At 36.8% G+C, this 26,449-nt stretch overlaps 2 long non-coding RNA genes across 2 annotated transcripts in view; both read left to right on the top strand.

Annotated features, from left to right (window-relative positions):
* Window positions 1-26,449, top strand: part of LOC141569653 (uncharacterized) — a 106,891-nt gene that overhangs the window by 76,858 nt on the left and 3,584 nt on the right. The window lies entirely within an intron of this gene.
* On the top strand, window positions 90-26,449 carry LOC141569654 (uncharacterized). Its single transcript, XR_012493368.1, has 3 exons — window positions 90-261; window positions 408-574; window positions 26,393-26,449. It is a non-coding gene; the product is annotated as an uncharacterized LOC141569654 (long non-coding RNA).

Here is a 26,449-nt window from a genome sequence, read left to right as displayed (position 1 = left end):
TGTGACCTAGGTAGTAGGTGCTGCCTGCGATTGGTCAGCAGCTATTTGGCGGGTCCCTATAAGAGGTCCTGCTTGGGGTTTCAAGCCAGTCTCCTGCCTGGGCTGCTGCTCAACAGGGGTGGGGGAACAGGGGGCGGTTATCCAGTGATTCAGCTACATGTGATAGATGACCAAGTGACTGCTTCCTTGGGGGCTGTGCATCAGTGGAAGACACCCAAACTGGTTGTGGCTGACTTGATCAAATTCTGGCTTCCTGAACTGGTAACTGTCACTTTAATATAGCTTACTGATTAAACTCAGAAAAATGCAACTGAAAATGTTTGCCAGGAACTTGTGTGGACTGACTTACTCCCTGTGCCGCCCCCCCCACCCCCCCACAACGCTCCTTGTTCTTCATTTTGTCACAGGAATGAAATGTAGATAACTCGTTAGAAAACTTTTATAGGAAAAGCACCTCGTGTGATCTGGAACAAAGACATTTTATAATCAGACTTATCAAGCTGTGAAGAGGGAGTTTAAGCGAACGGAAGCAGCAGCATTCTGTCACCAGGAAATACTGCTTTATCCAGAATTGGTAAGTGAAAAGTGGCATTGCTCCCTAATAGATATCATATGGTGTGTGTGGGAATTGTGAAATTGTTCACAGACCCCCTAACAACTGTGTTGAACCAGAGAACACATTAAACAGAGTGAGGAACTCTAAAAAGGAGCAGCCTAAGAATATAGAAAAAGGCTGAAAAGCAGCCAGGTAATTGAAAAAGATGAGCTGAGCATTACCAGTTCAGCCAAATATATATAACATAACTAGTTTGGCTGTTTTTCCCTTTTTCTTTTTAGTGGGGGGAAGCAAAATCAAAATGGGTTGTTTGGTAGAGTTGCAACATTAGCTTTCCATGGATGTAGATTGCCATTTAGTCTGAATAACATGTATGATTTTTGATAGGATGCTTTCAGAATTAGTCAACTTGCCCTCCTTTCCCTCCATCTACCCAAGGATGTCAAATATTTAGTTAGAACTCTACAAAATGAAATGAAGTAATGCATTGGAAACATTTCGTGCTGATTGTGAAAGGGAAATTAACATGATAGTGTATATGTTTTTACATTTGTATCATGAATTTTAAGATTCTTTTATTTGATTACATCAGTATAGCAAATGGGTAGTTACTTCTATAAGGTCCATTACATTTTGAGAGGTCCAGTTCTTGCTGGTGTCTCTGTGTCTGTGTCTTTCTCTGAAACCTTATTTTCTTATCTTGGATCTGAGCTAACTGTGTTTAATATGTACAGAAACATACTATAAAGCTTTGAATACCTGTGTTATATATACACTAGGTTGTTGTTCATGAACTGTAAGGAAACACAAGTTTCTAGCAGGCATGAATGTCTGATTTCTTGATTTGGCTTCTTAAGAAAGATTGTGCTGAAAAAGGTGAATAGAATAAGGAAATGATTAGAATGGTGGGTAGCTACCTAATTTTACTAGTTTCTTATTGGTCAATAAAAGCAATGTGATGTATGCTTACATAATCATATAGAAAAGAATTGTTCTTTAACTGCTAGCAATTATATATTTATATATAATTAATACTGTTGCTGACAGACTTGTAAGTTTGGGGTTATGTGATCTCATTTCTTTTTCAGAATCTTAAGCCAAATTGAAGGTTGAGTTTACATTTCTGACTTGGTTTCTATTCTGTTACTTTCAAAATCTTAATATCCTTAACTCAAAAGGGAAAAATGTACATAAACAGGATAGCAGTGCTGCAGTTTCTCTGTGTTGGCACTAGAGTGTGATGACGGTGGAGGGGAGGGAGATGAATCTAGTGCAATCTATTAATTGGTCTTTTTCTTATATAATTTGAGAACTTTTAAGATTATTCTCAGACTAATAGCTTTAAAAGTCATAAAGCAAAGTAAGCATGGCCTCTAAGGGCAGCTCGTCCAATAAATCGGATGGGTGATCCAAACATGTGAATATTACAAGTTAGTTGACTTAATTAAGGTGTGGCTGAGGATGTGGAAAAATGCTAATCATTTCTCTGAAGCACATGAATTTATAGATTTTTAAAAGAGTCTTGAAGACAGAATAATGGTGACAAAACATTAAGATATTAACAGGTAATTTATGTTTGACTGCTAGCTGGTATTCAGTGATTCACAATTATTTTCAGCTCTGTATTTCATGTAAATAAATACTTGAGGCAAAACATGATGATTTAATAATATGGCTAAAGATGGCCATGCTTAGTGGAAGAAAAGCTTCTATATAATTTTTAGGCTTGACTTATCCATTTGGAATCCATTGTTTTGAATGACAAAAATACGATATCAGGTTAAAATAATAAATGCTAGAAAGTATGTTGCAGGAGAATTCTTTTAGATCTACATGTTTTCAATTCTGTTTGCTCTTATCAGTTTATTTTTAAAAATACATGCAAGATAAATAACATAGCATTGCCCTGAATTCTCCATTGGGGTTATTGAGAGTATTAATATTCTTATATATTCTGTTAAAACATATTAAAGATACACATGTCTTTGTGGGTATTTAAAGCTACAAACTGAAAGGAATCAGGTCAAGTGGCAGACCTCAATTTCTCTCAAACAGTATTTGGTATTTTCATATTCAGGAATAAACACTTTCCCTTTGGGCTTGTTTCTTAAGTTTTTCGTGTGGTGTACAGTTTTGCCCAATATTTTAAGGTATGTATATGTATGTGTTTATATATTTGATTGGAAAGGGGAGCTTTAATTGTTAGCAAAACAAGTGGCTGCTTGTTAGAACCTAGATAAGCCTCATAGTGTTCCTATGACAACTGAGGGGTTGAGTGTTGAAATGTAGCTTTAAGTTCTCATTTGGAAATGTCATTCAGACCTCCCACTAGTCTCATTGAGTAGGAGGATAATGAGAAGGGGAAAAAACCATGAAGCAACATAAGTATCTCCGTTTGTTTCATGTCTTCCTGACTTGCCTTTGTGTACAGATCGCCATGGGAGTGGTTAAACACTAGGTCTTGAACAAAGCAATACTTCAGTATAAAATGAATGGAAAGGGGTCAAAAAATTGGAAGATAAACAACATATGAGGGTAATAGGCAGAAGTTGGCTTCCATGCCTTTGTGCAAATCTTTTATCCAGTGTTAACCAGCAGTGAGAACATCTTGAACCAGTTATTATTGTATAGTTCTTCAAGAGCTGCAAATATTTCCTTAAAATGCAATGTGGAGAAAATTTCTTTGGTAGCAGGATAGTTTACCACTTTGGCATAACATTTATTCAATCTCCCCTAGGCTGATTACAGAGAACACTGTATTCTTTAAAGGTACATGTTTCAAAGTCAATTACTTGTCTTCTATGGGAAAGATAAGGTTGCACTGGTAAAATAGTGGTCAAACTAAGGTATTTTACCCTATATTCAAAAATTACTTAAAAAACCCTTAAAGATTGTTTGAGACCTGTTTGTTACTTGTAAAAATGCTTCGGTTGACTGAGAATCTTATGGCACACTATTTGGGGGCAGGGAACATTTAGACTAATATTTGGCATAGATTAGTGATGCAGTTGTGGATTTTCCATGCCTGAAGGGCTTCCTACTTTCTACTCCTAAATGGTTTTGACTATTTGTTTGGTCATTAGCACATCCAGAAGTTAGAAGGAAAAGAAGACTTGAATGGGATTTGCCCCTTAATTAATATATAGGTCCACCATCTCCTCTGAAATCCCAAAAGCTCTGAAAACCAGAAGATTTTAATGTAAAGAATTTGGCAGCAAATCATGACCCAAACTGATGTGAGGCTATTTGTAGTCACTGTTTATTCCTCTTAGTATGAATGTTTGTATGTTTTATTGTAGCATTATAAATGTGTTTGATCATGGAGTGCTGTACCATATTCCCCTGGAGTTGTACCTAGAATAGTCACCCTATTTTATAAAATCATCAATCTGAATGTTAGATAAGGGTTTGTGGACCTCTGATTACTGATATGCATGGAGCTCTTATTATGTTGCAGGCACTACTACTCTAAATGAATCACTGGCATCTAGAACAGTGCCTGGCACATGGTAAATACTCAATAGATGTGTTTTTGGTATAAAATGCAATAAAGTGTGTCTCTGTGTGTATGTATAAATTTTAACCCTCATGAAAACTCTGTACGGCCAATATGATTGTTATCTCCATTTTTTTACATGGGGAAACTGATGCACAGAGAATTGAAGCAGTTTGCCAAAGTCACACACCCAGGAAGTAGTAGAGCCAAGATTTGAAAGCAAGTCTAGCTGCAGTCTGCTGTTAATGAGTCCACTTCAGGTAGGAGAGAGGCCTGGAGACATGGCACTGGAACTCTTGACTGAGTCAGAAAGGTATTTCAACTGTTTACTTTATTCCTAGTCACCCCGTGCCTGGTGTCATTGAAAGGCTGATGACATTACCACCCTGGTCATTACCAGGGACTTACTGGGCTGTGGAATGCTTATAACAGGTTATCCTAGGTGGGAGTATAGGTGTTCCAGGGGTCTGAGAGGCTCTTAATCTATTCAGTTTTCCCAACATTGATCTCCATCCGCAGTCACCCTGAATTCTTTGTCTTGATGAAAAATTAAGAGACACGAAATAACTTTTTCCTTAGCCCCAAGGGCATTACTTTTACTAGCTAAAAATATTTTCGTAGACATTTTCTGCACCCTTAACCCAGCAGGAAGTCTGGGCAATGAGGAGAGAGGGCATGGGTCACACCAGAGGTGGTGAGCTACCTGGTGTGTGGGAACCATACTAAGATGAAGCAAGGGCCCCTTGGGGAAACCAGACAGGCTGTGGATGTTGAGCTGCATGACTGAATCCAGGAAAGGATACTTTTAACAGTACTTCTCAAGAAAGTACCTATATAATGTGTTTCTCCAATACCTATATATTTCTAGGAATAAAAAATTCATTCCAAGCTAACAGCAGCCTCCCCAAATTCTATTTCCCCAGTTCACTACCCCTCCACCCTGCTTAATTTTTCTTCTTAGCACTGATCTCTGCCTGACATTGTACGTTTTACTTATTTATTCACTTGGCATTTCAGTCAAACTCCAGCAGTAATGTTATCTTCGAATAAATTTAAGGGTCTGAATTTATTTCTCTTTGATCTCCATCTTTAAACTCATTCCCTATCAGTCTCAGACTGCTATAAATAATGAATTTTTTTGCCCATTGGATTTTTCTCACTATTAATTATCATTTAATATTCATAGCCTTGATAATTTCTTTTTGTTAAACTGTTTTGATTCTGCAATCAGAATTTGGAGTACTTTTTACTCCAAATCTTTTTACTCTTCATTCAGGAGAGGAAAGTAAGCCAAATTGGAATATAATCATTTAAATCATAAAGATTTTAAATTCCTAAGGAAAACATTCAAATTTTTATATTTTATGAACTACCTTCAATTTAGATAGGGAACTGGGGAACTATACATAACATTCCAGTGAAAACATCTTAACGTCTATTTGATATCCTTTCCCTTTGAAAATTAAAAATATCAATATAAAACAGTTGTTCCTCATGTTATGTTAAAAAAATGTAAGTTATTTAATCTTGAACATTTTCTGGCTCAAGGTCTTAAATTCTCAGCTGTAATCTATTGGCTTTCAATCCTCTATTCTAATTTATGTATTCCAAAGTGTGAAGAGTAATGTAAAACATGAAATTAAAAAAATCATATAGATTTAGTGTAAATATTGTCATGTAAATACATCATTAGAACACTTATACTTGATTTTTTAAATGAATTCTTAAAGGCACAGATTAGATGCATATAAAAGTTGAACATAATTGCTTTTGTAGGTCAATGACAATTGAGACATTTTATTTTTCTTATCTATATTTTAATAGCAAAGTAGTTTCTAATTGCTTTCTTTTAAACGATCAATATAATAAAGCTAATAACTTGCTTTTTAAAAATGAGTTGTAGCTTGTTTACTTTAAGGTAGAAGATGGAGTGATTGATTAGGAAAAGTAAGCTAAGGTTTTATTTTTAAGGGTCTTTCCTTTCTGCCTTTGAAGAGTTTAATTCTCTTGACGCACCTATTCTCTTGAAGCCCATTGGTGGTGGTGGTATTGGAAGAAAGCTTACTTTTTTCCACCTTTCCTAAAAGCAGATTGATAAAGACTTACTAAATGAAAACCCATTGATTTCTCTCAGTTAAGATTAGGGTGATGTGTATAAAGTGTGTCTAGATTTCTTAAAAATGAGAGAAACTGAGTGAATTTGTATAGTCCCTGCAAAACTTTGTAGGGTGCTTCCAAAATTTTGATTACCTGAAAAAAACCTCCAAACCCCCAGACATTTCCCAGTGACTATCAGCTATGTGACAGTGGTTACCATGACCCTAAGAAAAGGTGCCTGTTCACAGCCTCCGTTGAAGTATTTGCTCCCTTAGATGCTCAGGCTTTGGAAACAAGTAGACATGGGATTTAAGCTGACTTTGCCGTTTGCTAGCTGAGTAAGCTACTCCATTTATTTCCCTAAACCCCAGAGAATAGGCCATCTGTACTAGCGTAGCATAGCATACAGGGCTGTTGAATAAAATAACATGTGTCAAGCACATACTGTGTTCCCTGGAGTAATGGTGCTTAACACACTTGAGTCTCCTTCCCAAATCTTCTTAAGGAACAGGCTTTAGTTTAGTCTCAAAGCCTGTGGATCCATTCTAAGTTATATGTCTTTTTTCATATCCGATTAAGTAAAACAGTGGCGTGGCTAGCATTCATTACATACTTACCACATTCTAGGTAGGCACTATTGTACTGTTATACCTGCATTGACCTGTTAATCTTCTTGATGACCCATTGATTCAATTACTATGCCCATTACATAGATGAGGACATGGAGGCACAGAGAGGTAAAGGAATGTGCTTATGGCCATTCCGCTGGTAAGTTGTGAAACTAGATTCTAAATCCAAATAGCCTGTTGCCTTTATAGATGGAAAGTACTTCTGTCAGAAAAGCAGAGTAAAAGTTGACTGAACCTGAAAGTCTCAGAAATGGTCTTCTCATTTCTATTCAGTAAAGTGTCACATCTTCTGGGCTTGGTCCTCTCAGTATTGAAATACAAAATTGACTTTTTCTGCTTGTTATTTTACAAATCAATGGGAGCAATTTTAGTCATTTGTGTTTTATGAGTTTTAATTAGGTCACCAAAGTCCAGGAGGGGAATTCCTTGTTTTCAGTTGATCTCATGCATTAACAAATTTACTCATGTAACTTCCCCTATTTTTTTTTCTCTAGTGTTTTCACTTGAAAGTGGGGGTGGAAAGGAGAAATGTGAGCATTTGGTTCCTAGGGATGTACTTTCATCAACCCTCTGGAGATTTCTTTGTTCTATCTGGCATTGAATTAATCCATTAAAAAGTAAAATGAGTAAAATCTGTAGCTACTAATATTTTTCTCCTGTATTTCCATATAGTTCTAGGTGCTATCTAGAGTGGCAAACCTTCTAAGTAAAGGATTATAAGAAACCATCTATGCATTAAAAAAATGTTTGAATGAGGAGTTAATTTTCAGAATATGGAAAGTGTTTCATATTGAGAATTTCATCTTTTAGATGTAAGTTGATAATTTGACTTAAGGGGGAGAGCAGACTACTCTAACCCATGGGTTCAGAGTGCTTAGAAATCTTTAAAAATCTCCTGGCCTTACACTGAGCCTGCCGGTAGGAGGATATACTAATCATGCTTGCCTTCATTCTTTCATTCATTTATTCATTTATCCATATTCTCTCGTAACTCACTCAATGTGTACCTACAGATGGATGAAAGAAAGGACAGGGTTAGGGTCCATTAGAGAAAGGAAGAGGAATGACTACAAACTCACTTTGTTCCTTTCAACTCAATGACCACATCTTTTATTTGATTCTTTGCCATTTTTGAGACAAGTCACATTTCACAGATTGATGTTCATAAAAGTCTTGAAGCATCTTCCTTTGGCAGCCAGCCTTCTTTGGGAAAGGAAAGGCTTGTGACAGGAAAATAATGCAGACAAATGTTTTGTTTTTTAAATGGTGGTAGAAAGGCTCATAACAGAATGTGTCCATAAACTTGGTTTAAGAATTCCCCTGAGCTTTCAACTCATTTTCCTGTTTAATGAACATTAAGAGAGAACAAAGGCCTCCATAACACAGTTTTGGAAATTATTTTTAAATAGAATTTAAACCAATTTTGAGGTAAAAATTCCTGCTCTACCCTCAATTAAATTTATTATGGGTTTTTGAAAAATATTACTAAGAAAAGATGTGAAAAATGGGATGCCCTCTCTTTTTGGGAGATGCATATAGGGAGGAGGGTTTATACCACTAATACTTCAAAAAAATGTTACTTGTCACCATGCTGCACTTAGGGATTCTCTTCCTTAAGACAGATAGTCTTTATCTTTACTTGTGATTTAGTACTGATTTTAAACCTGGGTGTCCTTTCCCATACTTTCTGAAAAACACGTAACTAACCATCAAGTTCTTTGTAATGACACAAATTTGGTCTGTGCGTTTTGAGACAGGTTTGACCACAGCAGCAAAGGCAAATAAAATGCTTTATGTCTGTCAGCATGAAATGTGAAGTCAATATCAATAGTAGGTATATATGGCCCAATAGAAGAAAATGTTAACGTAGATTTAAATTTTTTTATTTTGTTGCAATTGTAGTTGATTTTCAGTATTATTTTATATTAGTTTCAGGTGTATGCCTAGTGGTTAGACCTAAGTGCCCATCAGTAGATGATTGAATAAAGAAGAGGGTACATATATACAATGGAATATTGACCATAAAAAGAATGAAATCTGACCCACTGCGACAACATGGATGGACCTAGAGGGTATTATGCTAAGTGAAATAAGTCAGAGACTAAGACAAATATCATATGATCTAACTTATATGTGGAATCTAAAGAACAGAATAAACGAGCAAACAAAACAGACTCAGATACAGAGAACAAACTGATGGCTGCCAGATTGCAGGGGGATTGGGAGCTTGATGAAAAAAGTGATGGAATTAAATATGAATTGGTTGTTACAAAATAGTCAAGGGGATGTAAAGTACAGCCTAGGGAATATAGTAAATGATGTACTAACTATGTATAGTGGCAGGTGGGTACTAGACTAATCAGGGCGATCACTTTGTAAATTATATAAACGTCTATAAACACTATGCTGTTAATGTAGATTTAAAAACAAAAATTGCTCACACTCTGAAAGTGTGGCTCATTCTCTCAGTGCTATTCTCTCTGAGTGAGATCAAATAAGGACTGTTTGGGACAAGTTAGATTAGTAAGACAGTAAATACCTTTTGCTCCATCCTGTTTGACTGCCATACCTTTGTCTTCTACCTACCACTGGATAGCAGGGAGAGAAAGAAACTGTTCTTTCTCACCATCACTGCACAGTTTCTCTTAATGCTGGAGGAATGACTACTCTCTCCTATAACTCCTGTCCACCTGACCCTTGAAGTATGTGGTGTTAACAAAAATTGTCCCAGGTGCCAGCTAGACCTCATAAGCTTATAGCAGAACAATTGACAAAGATGTCATGTGGGAAATGTTCATTTTACAAAAATGTATTGCACACCTACCACATGCCAGACGGTTTTCTCTATCTGGGAATATAGCAGTGAACAAGGTCCCAGCTCACATAGAGGGGGAAGACTGAAAGTGATTGAGCAAATAAGTATATGTCAGAAGTTAGTATGTGCTGTGGAGAAAAATAAAACTGGGTCAGAGAGATAGGCAGTACCTAGGGGTCTGGGGAAGAGCTGCTTTATTATACATACAAGGCTGACAGAAAAAGCTTCTCTAATGTTGTGGTATTTATGCAGAGACTTAACCCGTGGGAAGTTATTAGCCAGCCATGAATGGTATCTGGGGGAAGAGGATTTCAGGCAGAGAAAAGAGTCACTGCAATGGAGGTGGGAGCAAGCTTGGCGTGTCTAAGGGACAAAAAAGAGGCAGTTGTGGAATAGTGAGCAATGGGGAAAGTAGTAGATGAGGTCTGGGAGGTAGTGGACTGGCAGATCACATACTTGGCCATAGTAAGAAGCTGCTGGAAGGTAGGACATGGTAACTAAAGAGAAGGAGGAGAAGGGTGTTTGAGAGTGCACGTGATTTATACATGGATCTTGGCAAGTCTAGCCTTGTGCCTTATAACCTGAGTGTGTACAAGTGGCATATGGCTCTCCTTTGGTAAAATGCTACTTTGTAAAATTAAATTTATTGCAGTGACATTGGTTAGTAAAATTATATAGGTTTCAAGTGCACATTTATATAAAACACCATCTATATGTTGCATTGCGTGTTCACCACCCAGAGTCAGTTCTTCCATCACCATATATTTGACACCCTTTTTCTCTCTTCTGTTACCCCCCCGCCCCTTACCCTCTGGTAACAACTAAACTGTTGTTGGTGTCTAAGTTTTTGTTTGTTTCTTGTTCCTTTTAGTTTTGTATCCCACATATGAGTGAAATCATATGGTTCTCAACTTTTTCTGACGTATTTCGCTTAGCATGATAAGCTCAAGATCCATCCATGTTGTCTGAAAATGGCAGAGTTTCGTATTTTCTTATGGCTGAGTAATATTTCGTCATGTATATGTACCACATCTTTATCCAATCATTTATTGAAGGACACTTTGGTTATTTCCATGTCTTGGCCACCATGAATAATGCTGCAATGGACATAGGGGTACATAATGTCTTTATGGATACATGTTTTCAAATTTTTTGAGTAGATACCCAGAAGATGGATTGCTGGGTCATGGGGTAATTCTATTCTTAATTTTTTGAGGAACTTCCATACTGTTTGCCATAGTAGCTGCACCAATCTACATTCCCACCAGCAGTATATGAGGGTTCCTTTTCTTCCACAACCTCTCCAACACTTGTTAATTCTAACAGGTGTGAGGAGTTATCTCATTGTGGTTTTAATTTGCCTTTCCCTAATAGCTAGTGAAATTGAGCATTTTTTTCATGTATCTGTTGGCCATTTGTATGTCTTAGGAGAAGTGTCCAGATCCTCAGCCCATTTTTTAATTGGATTGATTTTTGTTGTTGTTGACTTGTACAAGTTCTTTATATACTTTTCATCAGAGGTGTTGTTTGCAAGTATCTTCTCCCATTTGATGGGTGGCTTCTTTGTTTAGTTGATGTTTTCTTTTGCTGTGCAGAAGATTTTTAGTTTGATATGGTCCCATTCATTTATTTTTGCTTTTACTTCCCTTTCCTTTGAGGTCAAATTCATAAAATCCTAGCTGAACCCAAGGTCCATAAGTTTAGTACCTTTGATTCTATGCAGTTTGTTGTTTCAGGTCTTACGTTTAGGTCTTGGATCCATTTTGAGTTAATTTTGGTACATGGTGACAGATAGCAGTCTAGTTCCATTCTTTTGCATGTGGCTTTCCAATTTTCCAAGCACCATTCTTTTCTCCATTGCATGTTTTTGGCTTCTTTGTCGTAAATTATCTGTATGTGTGTGTGTGTGTGTATATATATATATATGGGTTTATTTGTGGATTTTCAATCCTATTCCATTGGTCTGTGCATCTATTTTTCTGCCAATCCCATGCTATTTTTATTATTGTCACTTTGTAGTATAAATTGAATTGAGAGAGTGTGATACCTCCTGCCTTGATTTTCTTCTTCTTAGTATTGCTTTGGCTATTCGGGATCTTTTGTGATTGATTCCATGCAAATCTGATGATATTTTTGTTCTATTTCTTTCTAAGAATGCCATGGTTGTTTTGGTGGGGATTGCATTAAATCTGTATATTGCTTTGGGTTATATGTCCATTTTAATTATGTTGATTCTTCCAATCCGTGGACATGGAATATCTTTTCCATTTCTTTGTGTCTTCAATTTTATTAATGTATAATTTTCAGTGTATAGGTCCTTCACATATTTTGTTAAGTTTATTGTTAGGTATTCTTTTTGTTGCAGTCACAAAAGGAATTTTTTTTAAAGTTTCTTCTGAAAAGTCAATGTTTATGTAGGAATGCAGTGGAGTTTTATACATTGATTTTTGTATCCGACAACTTTACCATATCTGTTTATTGCTTCTAATGGTTTTTTGGTGGAATTCTTTAGCGTTTGTAATTTAAATATGATATGGAAACCTTGGTAAAGAAAAAGTTGAGCAATCGGCTCCTTAACTAAAGAGCCAAAAATGGGTAATTTTTCCTGTCACATCTGTTCCTCAGAGAGGTGTGGCCTACTCAAGTGTCTAACAGTGGGATGTTTCAATGCCATGCATAGTTGCCAAAAATTCACTGTCCATAGTGCGTGGGTTTGCTGATTTTACTCAGTGATAAACAATTTAGAATTTGGAACAGCATGGTTTTTAAGTAATTCTGTGTTGAAACCTTTTTTAATGGCCCTTAATTCTATGTTCATGCAGTTGATAGTTTCCTTACGATGCTGTGTAAAAATTTTGTGTTACACAAATGTTCTGTTTGATACAGGTTAAAAAGTTGTGTTACACACTACTTGTTTTACACTCGGAGGCAGATGGTGAGTTGGAAAATAAAAGGAATTGACCAGTTGAGAGAAATGGAATTGTATCTACTTTTTAAAATTTTTAATTCGTGTTTGCAATTTCTTAGAGATAGAGTTGATTGCTGTAAATGGATTGCAGCCTGCAGCCTTTTGTCATGCTTTTACTATCATAATATGTATGGTATTAAAAGTCCTTCATTTTGTGTTAGGTATGTGTAATTTCTGTCATGTGGTACTTTACATGTTAGGAGACATGACTTTCGTGAGAACAGACATAAAATGTATGCACATGTCGTTTATCAATGTTGGTCCATGTAACCAGGCCTGCCAACTTACTGGGCTTATTGATAGCTATTTGTAGTTATTGTCCAGGTTTATCTTACTTCACACCACCTGATACTTTATACCTAATACTTAACACCAAGCCTGAAATTCCACTAGTTAGTTAATGCATTTGGGTTAACATTCGTATTCTTTTAGTCAGGGACCCACCTGCAGAAAAGAGTTATTGGTTTTGTCATTTATAGTTCAGTTTAACTGGACCGGATTTCCTTACTGCCTCTGGCTGAAACTGACTGAGAGAATGAGTTTCACTTGTGGGGAGGAGAAATCAGTAATTTGGGAACATATAATGTTTTGTGAAGGATGCCCTAGTTTGCTCCTTTCCATTCTCCTATGAAGTAGGAACTCTGCCCTTAGAGAGGGAGTGAGAGTTGGCATATCATAAGGAAGCTGACCCCCGTGGATAGGCTGCCTTGGGAGCTTAGAGAGAAAGATGTAAAAGTGGGTAAGGAAGGATGTGGGGAGCCCCAAGGTACCAGCGAATCTCTGATCCTGAGCCCAGGTGTCCTTGAGCCCTTGCCTCACTTTTTTCTGACATCCCCCAACATGATGTCTATTCCTGCTGGTCTCCTGGGAGAGATGGGGTCATTTCATGCTCCTGACTTACTGAGCAAAGGATTCAGGAGTAGGCATTGAAGACACCATGTTCCCCAAATCCTCCTGCATATATCACTTTCAACTGAACCTGTTTTCTAGGTGTAATACAGAGAACTAGACAGTAAGGTCCATTTTTCCACCAGCCTCTGACTTCTAGCTTTGAGGGAAACACATGTGTTGCCCATGAAGTGATGTATTCTGTCTGGTCTTTCTGGTCATGTCTGGTGGTCTTCTGGGGCTTGAGGCATTTGGCCTCATGCTTCTGGGGATTTCCCCCCTTTTCTTCTCCCACACAACTAGACAATTTGTTGCCTATGTTCTAAAATCTTGATATTTCTGCCTTTGACTGGAGTCTATTCTCGAATGATTGTGTGGTGGCTGGGCACTACTAAATGAGTCAGTTCCTGCAGTTTGGTTACAAGTTCTCAAAAAGTATTTCAGAATGTGGATGTGGTCAGCATAGTCATTTTCCAGGCATCTAAAAGGAAACCCACATCAACTGTAACAATTAAGCTGCGAACCGATGGTCTTGCACAGCACAACCAAGTCTGCTTTTCCTCAAAGGAAAGCCTGTAGGTGCCCTAGAAGCTAGCCTGCTCTACAAATCTTCTACTAGAATTCATATTCATGCTTGCAAATCACATTTTAGCTGTTACTATATGAACAAACAATGCAATGTGATAGAGGATTTTGCCTTTATCGCTTTTTGAATGTGGGCATGAGTTTGACGAGAAATTAGGTTTGTAAAATGGAACCTTACAGGATTAGAATATAATCAGTAGAAAGTGATATGTGGCTTAGAAACAATTTTCGTGATTTTTAGCTAATGCACTGAGGAAGAACAGAAATGGTTTTGGTACTAGTAGAGTATATGGAAGTAAGACTTTTGTTTACTAATTAACTTCTGAACCTACGTAGACTTAGCAGCAATACCGATTAAAAGTAATTAAATCCTTTTCAAGCTTTAAAAGCATTTCAAGTTCATCATAACATTTAGAGAATATAGTTATGACAGCATAGGTTTTAGAAAATCACTGAAATTTTAATCCTCGGGTACCCATGAATTATGTAAAATTTTGATTGTGTTCTTAATTATGTCTTGCTCCACCCATTACAAGTGATGGAATTTTCCGTATTAAATAAACAAACAACATAGAAAAACAGCAGTTTGAACAGATGCATCAGCAAAGAAGATACACATGGCAAACACATCAAAAGATGTTCAACATCATTAATCATTAGGGAAATGCAAATTAAAGGGACAGTGAAATACCACTACACACCTATTTGAATGGCTACAATTAAAAAGGCTGACAACACCAAGTATTGCAAGTTTGTGGAGGATCTAGAATTCTCAATACATTTAGGTAGAAATGTAAAATGGTACAAATATTTTGGAAGACGCTTCGGCGGTTTCTTTTTTTTTTTTTCTTCTTTTTTTTTAAATTAAATTTATTGAGGTGACAATTGTTAGTAAAATTACATAGATTTCAGGTGTACAATTCTGTATTACATCATCTATAAATCCCATTGTGTGTTCATCACCCAGAGTCAGTTCTCCTTCCATCACCATATATTCGATCCCCCTTACCCTCATCTCCCACCCCCACCCCCCACCCCCCTTACCCTCTGGCAACCACCAAACCATTGTCTGTGTCTATGAGTTTCTGTTTCTCATTTGTTTGTCTTGAGCGAAATAAGTCAGACAGAAAAAGCAGAGAACCATGTGATTTCACTGATATGTGGTATATAAACCAAAACAACAAAAGAACAAGGCGGTTTCTTATAATACTAAATAATACACCGACCATGTGATTCAGGTATTCCTCCTAGAGATAAGAAAGCATTTGTCTCTACAAAGACTTGTACATGTATGCTTACACCAGTTTTATCAGTCATAGCTAAAACCTGGAAACAACCCTTATGTCCATCAACAGGTTAATGGATCAACAAATGGTGGTGTGTCTATATGATGGCTACCACTTAATGAATGAGTGAGCTAGTGATATAGTAAACAACATGGATGACCCTGCACTAAGTGAAAGAAGCCAGTTAAAAAGGAGTACATACTGTATGATTCCATTTATATAAAATTGTAAAAAATCAAAGAACTCTAAGACAGAAAGCAGATCAGTGGTTGCTTGGGATAGGGGAGGTAGGAGTGGCAAGTGGGAGGGTTTACAAAAGGGCATGAGGAAACTTTGGAGCTGGTGGATAATTTCACTATCTTGATTGTGTTGTTGGTTTCATGGGTACATACAAATGTCAATGCTTACCAAATTGTACCCTTAAATATGTGCAGTTTATTGTGTGTTAGTTATTACTCATTTTTAAGAAACTTTTAAAATTTTTACAGTAGGTGGAGGCTTTAAAAATGCCCCCTTTGGTAAAATAAAAACTTAGCATATGCTCTTTTAGAAAAACACTTAATGTTAAGTTTTAATGATTTGGGGATAGAAATATAACCTTATAGTACAGATGAGAAACCAAAGTTAACCTGAAAACATAAATGTGATAGCTTTAGTTCCTCCTGTTTACAAGGCATTGAAAAAAGTAGTTCAGGCAGTATGTTGTCCAACATTGTGGGGCCAGGTGTCTTTCTAATTTATAAGCATTTGCTCTTAAACAGAACTACTATAGCCCTCACCGTGTGAGGAGGGCTAAAGCATATGAAGCAGGGTTCAGATTATAAAGATAAGACATGAAAATACTACCTTCAGATTCTACTATTAGAGAAACATGTTTGCAGAGCACATGAAAATTGATAATGTACTTTCATAAACTGCATTTTGTATGATCATCTCAATCCTATAGGTAAGATCAGTATTATACTCCTTTGCTTTGGGAACAACCTGAAACCCAGAGGAACCAAGCTGTTTGGCTGGATCACAGATTCCCCATCTTCTTGGGCAGAGGTCACCATTCTCTCTACTACTCCTTGCTGCTTCCCCAAAGTTATGTAATTGATTATTTAGCCAGGACTCTTTGCCATCACTTTGTCAGGCAGTTACTAGAGTGCCTTCTATTTGTATATGAGGTGTTCATGACAGTGATCCCCTCTAATGCTGTTCACCCATTTATAAATGGATAATAACACAACCACAGGTTTCACAGGTTGTTGTGAGAGTCAAAGACTCATGTGAAACAGCCGTAGTTGCTGGACAGCACCATATACCCAGTGGGTGTTGATATTTACTTTGTGATTGCTCTCATTAGGCCTGACATTGATGACATGGGACTGCGGAAATGGCTCTGTAAAACCAACGCAGAAACATGAGAGCTTAATTCCTGTATTACCCCATGGCTTCCATCAAGATTGCCAAGTTTCATAATAAATGAATTTTTGTGCATTGGATTATTTTAAATCCTCCTTTAAGAGATACTAAACAGTCATTAGTTGGGTCCTAGTGACTGAAATTCTGGTGGCTTTGAAAGGATACAAAATGGCCAAAGGCAGGTGTCATTAGGGTTTACTTAGCCCGTGCCTGGTACCTCTTTCCTTCTTGCCTGTATTGACTGACATCTCTTCTTGCTCTTTTGTCACTTTCAGTGACCCTCTCTCAGTATCCCCACTTTTTAAATTTTTGGTTTGGGGGCAGCTGCCTCAGAATTCTTGACTGGTCTGTTGCCACCCAAACATCTATCTCCCCAGTGTATATGATAAACTGTGCATGGACCACTATATAGCATTTAGTACTCTCCAGGATGGCAATTCAGAAAACAGTTTTCAGGAAATAAAAAATATTCTGTGTTTGAATAAGTTCAGGAAAAGCTGGTCTAAACAACATTAAGTAGGTTTCTTTCTTACAGGACGTCTCAGAACCTTTTGTATTTTGTATTGAAAATGCACAAATTTAATAGATTAGAAGAACTTTCTTTCTTTCGTCTCTTGGTTTAATACTTCAAAGAACAGAATTTGGTAAAGACTGTTTTGTAACCTGTTACTTGATATATTGGTAAAATGACAATTTTCTGTCTGTCCTGACTGGCACATTAAAACAAAACATGACTTGTTTTCTTGACTGGGTCCCAAGGGTACCAGTTTCTAAACTTATTATTCATGATTTTTAAATTTATTCAGGTTTATTTCAACCTTAGAAAATCAGGAGACAGATACATTAATATGAGAGCCTGAAAATTATAAGGTTTTGTCTAAGGATGAATCTCAATCAAGGGAATCCCTATCTTTTTGTTTTGTTTTATTTATTTATTATTTTTCACCAAATCCTAGATTCTGTTCTTTTAAGTACCTCCATTTATTCCATGCCTAATTTCATGGCCTTTCCTGGCTTTCATAAGGGCAGATATAAAAGAAAAGTGATGTACACAACTCTTCCCCAGCTTAGGGTTCGCATAAACTATTAGTGATCTCAGTAGTGGGATGAGTTTGACCTGAGCATGAAAAGAATTATTATCATGTGGATTTTTTTTTTTGTTTTTTTTACAGTTTGTTCCCTAGACTGCAGAAAGTTTAATAATCAGGATAGGACTTACAACAGAGATAATATCAGGATGAATAGTAATTGTCAATGAAAAGTTTAAAATACCTTTTCCTACCAGCTAGAAATGGGGGAGGCAGGAAAGCAAACATGGGGTTAGGAACTTTGTCAGGAAGAAGACCAGGTGATTGTTGACTTAGGCAAATTGGGTTCATTCCTGGCTTACACCTAGTGTGTTAATAGAAGTTGAGGATTACCCTTCATTTTTGAGTTCCTTATGCCTGCCATTTTCTCTGAGAAGGTTTTGCTATTTCTTTTTGAAAATTAGTTCCTCAGCACACTGCCATTCACACTCCCCTAGTCTATCTCGACACTGTGCGTGCACACACACACACACACACACACACACACACACACACACTCCCGTCCTCTTTGAGCTAGTCCTTTCAAGGTTACACTATCCTTTAGTGCCAAGTAACTCTTCTGACCTCGTTCTCTACTCATAGAAAGAAAGAGGAACCAGATTTCCCCTGTATTACTTACCATCAATATAAACAGTACTTTTGTTTCTGTTGTTTTCCCTTTCCAACTTAGCAATAAAGTTTGCCACTGCTACTTCCCCCACCCTGCACAGGAAGAAATACTTCCTTCCTCCATCTCTTGACTTTGTTCAGGCCTATGAATAATCTTCCCTTTCTCTTCTGGATGCTCACCTTCTCTAACTTGAATTTTTTAACTACTGAGAGTGACTCCTTTAGCTGTCCTCTCCCAACCTTCTGATTTTCTTCATCTGATAAACTTCCCCTTCTGCCTGGTTAATAGAGAAAGCCCATAAAACTGTTACCTCATTGATGAGTGCCTCAGTGTTGTGGCTAGGTGTTGGCCTTCTTGTACACCCCTTTTCTACTTGGCTCTATTGCGATACCTCCTCCTTGCTCTTGGTCACTTTCAATGGCTATCCCTCTTCAGTATCCCTCTTTTATTTTCCACATTACTTCTGTGATCATCTCAAAAATCCATCTCCAGTTATAAGTTGAGAGCTTGTTATTTTGATATTTTCCTGTTATTTTTTGACTCTGACTTTTGATTAGATTGCTAGTATTTCTCTAAGCACATTTTCTCTACAGAACCATCCATACACTGACAGAAACCCCAAACTGTGAGCATAGTCATAATCCAGCATCAACTAATGAGAGAAAAGGGAGAAAAGATCTTGTTCAAGACTTTTCATGACCCTTGCTTGGTACTGAGTATTACCACGAAAACACTTTTGATTTCCTTACACCCAAACACATCCACTGGATGACAACTGCTCTAGGAGCAAATACTTGACGTGTTGGTTACGAATTTATACTGTTGTCTTCTATTCTCTAGAAATTTAAAAATAAGGAATACCTCCTTTTTCCTTCATTTAACATATCAGAACACTTTCTTTAAAAATCTCAATTGACTTTCACATTTTCTCTTTGTTAAACAATTAGAATCCACATCAGCTTTGCTGAATGAATGTCCTATGGTTCTTGTAGCCACTAGGTCCGTCAGGTAGCATCAGTAAGGATGATACACATTTGGCCCTCCACCATTTCAAATCATTTTTATTAGCCCCTCCAAATCATCACACTTATCTGTTAACTGTCTTCCCGTCTCTTCCTTGGTGGTGTAAGATATAATTATACAAAACACACAATTATTTTTTTAAAAAAACCAATATGCTACCCTATCCCTCATAATAATTAAAGCCCAATGTTATCTTCTGGTAGATATTGACAAATTTTGGAAGAGGCTTTTACTTGATTAGAAATTACCACATGGATGTTCCCTTTGTTTTTTTTGGTTTTTTTTTTTTAGATCATGAGAAATCTTTATAACCTACTTGTTCCCAAAAGGATAGAAAATAACAAAAAATACACACAACCAGATGCAGTCTGTTTTTCAGTGATGATGTGAGTAATTTTGGCCTGTGGAATGTACCAATTAACACCGCCTTCCTTCTTCACTTAGTGCAGATAATGTCCCAGTTTTGCTCAAGCTGGGAGATGAAGAAGTTGGGATGGTGCTAGAGTGGAGGCTGGGGAAGATCCACTAAGTGTCTTATCTATAAGCCATTGAACACCAGAATTGGGCATCTGTTGAAGGGGCATAAGCACTGGACCAAAATGAGCGGGAATCGAGGGGAAAGACAATCCAGGACAAGAAGCAACTGGGTAGACAAACTGAATGGCTGCTGAACACCTGAGATGAATTTCCAAAGCATTTGTAGCTTTCTACACACAGCCTGTGACTGACTGTAGAGGAGTCAGTATGGAATCAGTAAGGAGCAGATATCCCCCTCACTCATCTTTTAGGTGTTTTCGTATTGCCTAATGCTTAGATCTCATCATGCCAACCATTTCTCTCAGTGCTGTTTTTTTTTTTTTTTTTTTTAAAAAAGATTTTATTGAGGAAGGGAAAGAGGACTTTATTGGGGAACAGTGTGTGCTTCCAGGATTTTTTCCAAGTCAAGTAGTCCTTTGAGTCTTAGTTGTGGAGGGCGCAGCTCAGCTCTAGGTCCAGTTGCTGTTGTTAGTTGCAGTGGGCGGAGCCCACCATCCCTTGCAGGAGTCAAACCGGCAACCTTGTGGTTGAGAGCCCACTGGCCCATGTGGGAATCAAACCGGCAGCCTTAAGCTTTAGGAGCATGGAGCTCCAACTGCCTGAGCCACCGGGCCGGCCCCTTTGTTCTGTTCTTGTTTCTATTTTCGTCTCCCTTCCATAATTCCTTAGCTCTTCAATTTCTTATTTTTTTCCCCATTTCACAAGAGTAAATCTTGTTTACTTATCATATGGAATGAAGGCAATTAGTATAGCTTTCATGGGCCCCAAGGAGTCCACAATGAAATAAGGCTATTGTGCTGCAGAGATTGTACAGAAACATTCGCTCTAAGACAGTGCTTTCACTAGCCCATGCTTTTGTTAGAAAAGTACACTCCTGTATAAAGAGCTTTATTTTTATAAGCACCCACAAATCTTATGGAAAGTTACCATAAAACTAAGATAAGACTCAAGTAATGTTTAAAGGATAAAGAAATATAAGAATATTTCTGAAGTGGACATACCCTCCCACTGTTTTCAGGTGTTTTTCTCAGTACAGTTACCACTTAACTTGGATTTCTTTTTTGAATATAAACCAGACTACTGCTTCTTTAAAAAAAATTTATTTATTTCACCGTTTTTCCAGGGCCCATCAGCTCTAAGTCAAGTAATTGTTTCAATCTAGTTGTTGAGGGCGCAGCTCACAGTGGCCCATGCGGGGAATCAAACCGGCAACCTTGTTGTTAAGAGTTCTCTACACTCTAACCTACTGAGCTAACCAGCCGCCCCTCGGATTTCTTTATTTGATAAATATTTACTTTAAAAATACTACGATCTAGTGTACTATGCTAGTACCTGGGGAATCTGAAAAGAAATAGGACTCAATTCTACCCTCAGAGTGCTCACCTTCTCATAGGAAGACAACATTTCTAAACAAAGAGCAATCTGGCTTGTATTTACGGATGAGACGCTGGCTACCTAAATGATCAGGTAGCCAGCGTTGAGTAGCATGCAGCTAACTTTCTGGAGGACTCCAGGAAGGTCCCTTAGAATCCTAGAGGAGTCTCTTTGAGTCAGGGCTAGCAAAAGAAGAGGAGCTGGATTAGTAAGTGTTCAGTGGCCATGAATTTGTTCCTCCTCTATAGTCCATCTGTGCTGAAACTTCACGGGGAGAGTGAGTGAAAACCAAATAAAGAATTTGAATCATGAGAGCACTCAACAAAAGCTTTCCATACATTGGCAAAAGCAGAGGTTTCGTGGAGATTTGATATTACGTATATATGATGTTCATGCCTTTAGAAAATAGCACAAGGCTTAGAAATGAGACCAAATTTAGAAAGACTCGAGTAATAGTATAGAATAGTAATGGGTTAATTGTGATTAAATAAAAGTCTAAGTAAGGAATTCTTGGGAACTGACTGGTTTATATGTTCAGAAAAGTCACCTTATTTTGATATTTTTTTTTACTTATTGAGTGTAAATTATTTTTTTCAATGATAAGAATTCCTCACCACTGTTACACATTTCTTGACATTGTATGAAGAGAAAGACTTAGGCCTTTGTTTCAGAGAAGGGGAGAGTGACAGAGAGACATTTGCAAGTGGATTTAGTGCAATTAATTTCTGGAAGTTGTCCATGAAAAGGCTGTTATTTAGGTAAAAACTCCTTTTTCTCTGAGTGTTTTTAGTGAGTAAAATTATTCATGTTTTCATCCAATGAGTGTTTTAAAATTTTTGGTTTTCATTGAGAAGGATTAAAGGCATGCACCTCATGGCTAATATTATTAAAAAGAAACTCGTTTTGAGTCTGTCTTTATAGACTATGAATGATTTTGCCTTTAGAAGCTTGTTTTAGGATCTTATGCCAACTTCATGCTTTCCTGGGTCTGTTCAGACTAGAATTATCTGGCAGGGAATGTCTTTTTTAAAAAATATCTTGAGCAGGAATATCTCAGAAATGTTCACCTCAATCTTCAAGTTGACTTGCTGAGCAATTTACTAAATAGACTGACATGAGAATCAAGTGACCATCAGCTGGTGTAAATGTTTTTGGTCAGTGTAGTCACAGGATCTCAGGTATTCAAGACTTGGATGTGCTTCAACGATGTGCTGGTTATAGTGAGACCCTGGCTGAAATACTCTGATGTAATACAAAAAAACATTTACAAGAAAATACTTAGACACCTGTATTTAAAAGGTTGGTTTTTCGTTTGGCATAATTTCACCCTGTGGTACACTGTATATACGTGTGCATTTCTTTCCTGGGTTGTAGAGTTAGACTTTTGTTCTTAACCACATGGGATGCAGTTTGTTTTTTGTAAACTTTACTGAAGTATAATTGATACACAAAGAACTGCACATGTTGAGTGTGTACAATTTGATGAATTTGGACATACGCAAATACCCATGACACCATCACTACAATCAAGGTAATACATATACACAACATTTCTGAGTTTCCTTTTATCTGTGTGTGTGGGGTAAGAATACTTAACATGAGATCTACCCCGAAGGGAGGCAGTTTTTGTTCATTTCTAAAGTAAACACTGACATTGTTAGAATAGCATAGTGGTGTATTGTCTGTGAAATCCATAAATATGTTTTAGAAGCTGACTATATTTCTTTGTAGTTGTGGAAGGCTCCTGGTATATGCACTAAAATATGAAATACGGACGGGAGTAGGAGGGGACATCTAAAGTCAAACTTTACAATTTTGCCTTGGTAAGGTTAACATTCTGGCAATGCTACAAAATTGTTCATTCCTATTCATTTACTTCCACATACAGTGTTTAGGGTCACAATTTCTTTTTAAAAAGTACAATTTCTAAAGTTTAGGATACTCTGGGGTATCAATAATAATCCCTTAAAATACAGGGTAAGTCTACTCTCAGTTGAATGCCCCACAAAGCAACATTTCTTTCATTTTTAGTGAAAATTTGAGAATGCTATTTTATATCTTGTCACCTTGGCTTTAAATATCAGTGGGTTTCTTTACTTCTTGGTTTGGTTTATAGGTCACCCCTGTTCTAATTCTGCAGGGTAGGCTTTTCAAATTCTAGGTTAACATTTCAAGAAATAGTCTTTATCCCAGTTCCAAGCAGGCTTTTCGACAGCAGGTGGCAGACTTAACTTTAAATCAGTCTTTTCCACCCTTTAAACTCTTTCCCATTATGTATACCTCAAATAAAAAACCAGTATGGATGGAGGGTTTTTGTTGTTGATTATTATCTTACTTTTCTTTTGTTTGTACTATCAATAGGACTTCAGTAGTGAGTACCTTGGTTATTGTTCTATAACCAGTCCCTAGGGCTTAGTTGTCTTCTTAATTGCTAGATAGTAGAATTTTACAATGACATTTTTAGTTAGACCCTATTTCTTTTCTTTGACTTTTATTCATTATTTATAAAGTTTGAAAATATTTTATTGGTTAGTAGTATATGCTATAGTCTTGTCCTTCTATTCTATTCTATATACTTTAATAAACTTTAAAAATGTGTATTATCGGTTAGTGGTTGAGTACTAATTTTAAAGGCTATTCTACTAATGAAATTTTGTTTACAAGTTTTCCTTTTTGTATTACCTAGATAAATTTAAAAGTAAGATAAATGGGCCAAAGTTAATACCATCTTAATTTTATATAGTTCTGTGGATTTAGGGATATTTGGAGGATAGATAGGGCAAGCTTTGAGGATAAAAAATAATCTAAATATGGACCAAAATTTATAAAAGACAATCCTTTGGATTTTTATATTAAAACGAAACAAACTAAACCCTTGCTTTACTTTAGTTGTTTAATTTCATAAGCGTTATGAACATTTAGTTTTAGTGGTTTATGAAATGCAATTTTATGTGTTCTATAAATGCTTGAGTTTTACATTGAGGGTAAGATTCAGCAAAACCTGTACAAGCAGTCATATAGCCAACTTTGGTATATATGCCCCTGGCTTTTTGGCAATCCCAGAATATATTTTTCATAGATGGAGTTGATTTTAATTTATTTTTTTTAAATAAGCAATCAAACAGAAACCTACTTTACCTTGTAAATTCCATCATTCTCCTCCCCTAAGAGCTAACTGCCTGATGAAACACTATTATTATAACTTGGCTGGTCATCTTTTTATATAGCTAGTAAACTTTCTTTTAAAAAGCCACTTTTTTTGGCAATAAATATTTGAGGGTCATTCTGTGGTCCAGCTGCAAGTCCCATTAAATTGTGCTGATTGAAAGTTATAAGTATAGTCGTTCTTCCAAAGTGATCACCAAAGCATTTTAAACTCATAAGAAAGCTGGATTCTATAACATGGAGCAAAGTTGCATAGTCATTTACATTCTAGAATAATCCTAAAAGTCAAATAATAATGGGCCACAGTTGTGGAGTCCTAATATCGTGTTTCCCCGAAAATAAGACCTAGTTGGATAATCAGCTCTAATGTGCCTTTTGGAGCAAAAATTAACATAAGACCCAGTATTATATTATATTATACATTATATTATATGTGTTATATTACCTGGTCTTATTATAGTAAAGTAAGATTGGTCTTAGATTAATTTTTACTCCAAAAGACACATTCGAGCTGATTGCCCGGCTAGGTCTTATTTTGGGGGGAAACACGCTATAAGAACTTCAAGACACCAGGCTTTTGCCTGCTTCAGGGACTTTATTCTGACATTTGCATTGTCTCTGCTGTGTTCTTTTTCACCCCAGGTGTGTGCATAGTTCTCCTTCAGGGATCTGCTCAAATGTCACACCTACAATGAGGCTTTCCCTGACTGCCTTGTGGAAAATAGCATTTTTCTTCACTGTTGCATTACTCAATGAAATGACCACACATATCTATTCAGTTTCTTTTCAGTCTTTCTCTACCCACACCTTAAATCTTAGATGCTTAGTTCAATGAGTTCAGGGAATTCATTCAGTGTCGCATCCCCAATGACTGGCATTAAGGTATGGAGAAAGCATTTAGTAGGCATTTTGGGGGTGATTGAGTGAATGAATGAGTGAAGGAATCGAGGAGGACAACTTTGCTCTAATTTTTTTTATCCCTACATTGTATGATGGGAGGATAGCTTGAAGCTAACATACTGGTTACCTACTGGTTTGAACTTTATAAACATATTTTTTGCAGTTTTCTTTGGTATTTTAGACATTTGTTAGAAATCACTATCCTCAGTTTATATCAGGAAACTATTTTTACTGCAGTTTATTTCATATATGTGCATCACTGCTAGATTAATAAAGTTGAAGTGGCATAAAGCAAACAAATATGCTCCAAGGCCACCATAAAATGGTGGATTAACCTTATTTGTTAGCCTGCTCATTTGTTTTTCTTTTTGGTGATTATAATACTATTTGTTTTTCATATACTGGGGTGCTGGCGGTGCCAAAAATATGTATACAAACGGACACTTTCTTTGCTCATCGTTGCTCAAGCAGTAGTTTGCTGAAAGTGTCTGGACGCTGATGGTAACCACTTTGAGCACCTCTTGTAATTGCAGAAGTCAAACGTGACTTGTATTCATCTTTTGTTGGAGGTGTATATTGAGTATTACAATTTTAATAGTTTTTTCCTTTCTTAAAATGTGTATACATTCTTTTGGCACCCTCTGTATAAAACAAGTTACTGCAAATCATGCAAAATAATCAGTTGTAAATTTTCTCACAAACAATAATGTACCCTCCAGAAGGGTAACAATTTTCATCTTTATTTACTACTTGATCTCTAGCACCTGAGAGAGTGAGTATCTGACACTTCACTCAATACCACTCAATCAATACATGTTGTAAGTAAACCTAGAGATTCTTTTAAACTATCTGTTCTGTATACATGGGATTATTGTCAGAATGTCAATAAAGTAAACATGCAATTGAAATCTCTTGGTACAATATTCACATAAGTTTCCAGGATTGATGTCTTCTCTTTTCTTCCACAGAGCCCGTCCCCAGAAGGTTGTGGATCATCTAGCTGCTGGAATGTGTAGGTTCCCTCA

The sequence above is a fragment of the Rhinolophus sinicus genome, chromosome X (assembly GCF_036562045.2).
Source record: "Rhinolophus sinicus isolate RSC01 chromosome X, ASM3656204v1, whole genome shotgun sequence".
NCBI classification, from domain to species: Eukaryota; Metazoa; Chordata; class Mammalia; order Chiroptera; family Rhinolophidae; genus Rhinolophus; species Rhinolophus sinicus.
Note: the sequence above shows the minus strand (reverse complement) of the source record. Positions and strands in the feature narration are given on the sequence as shown.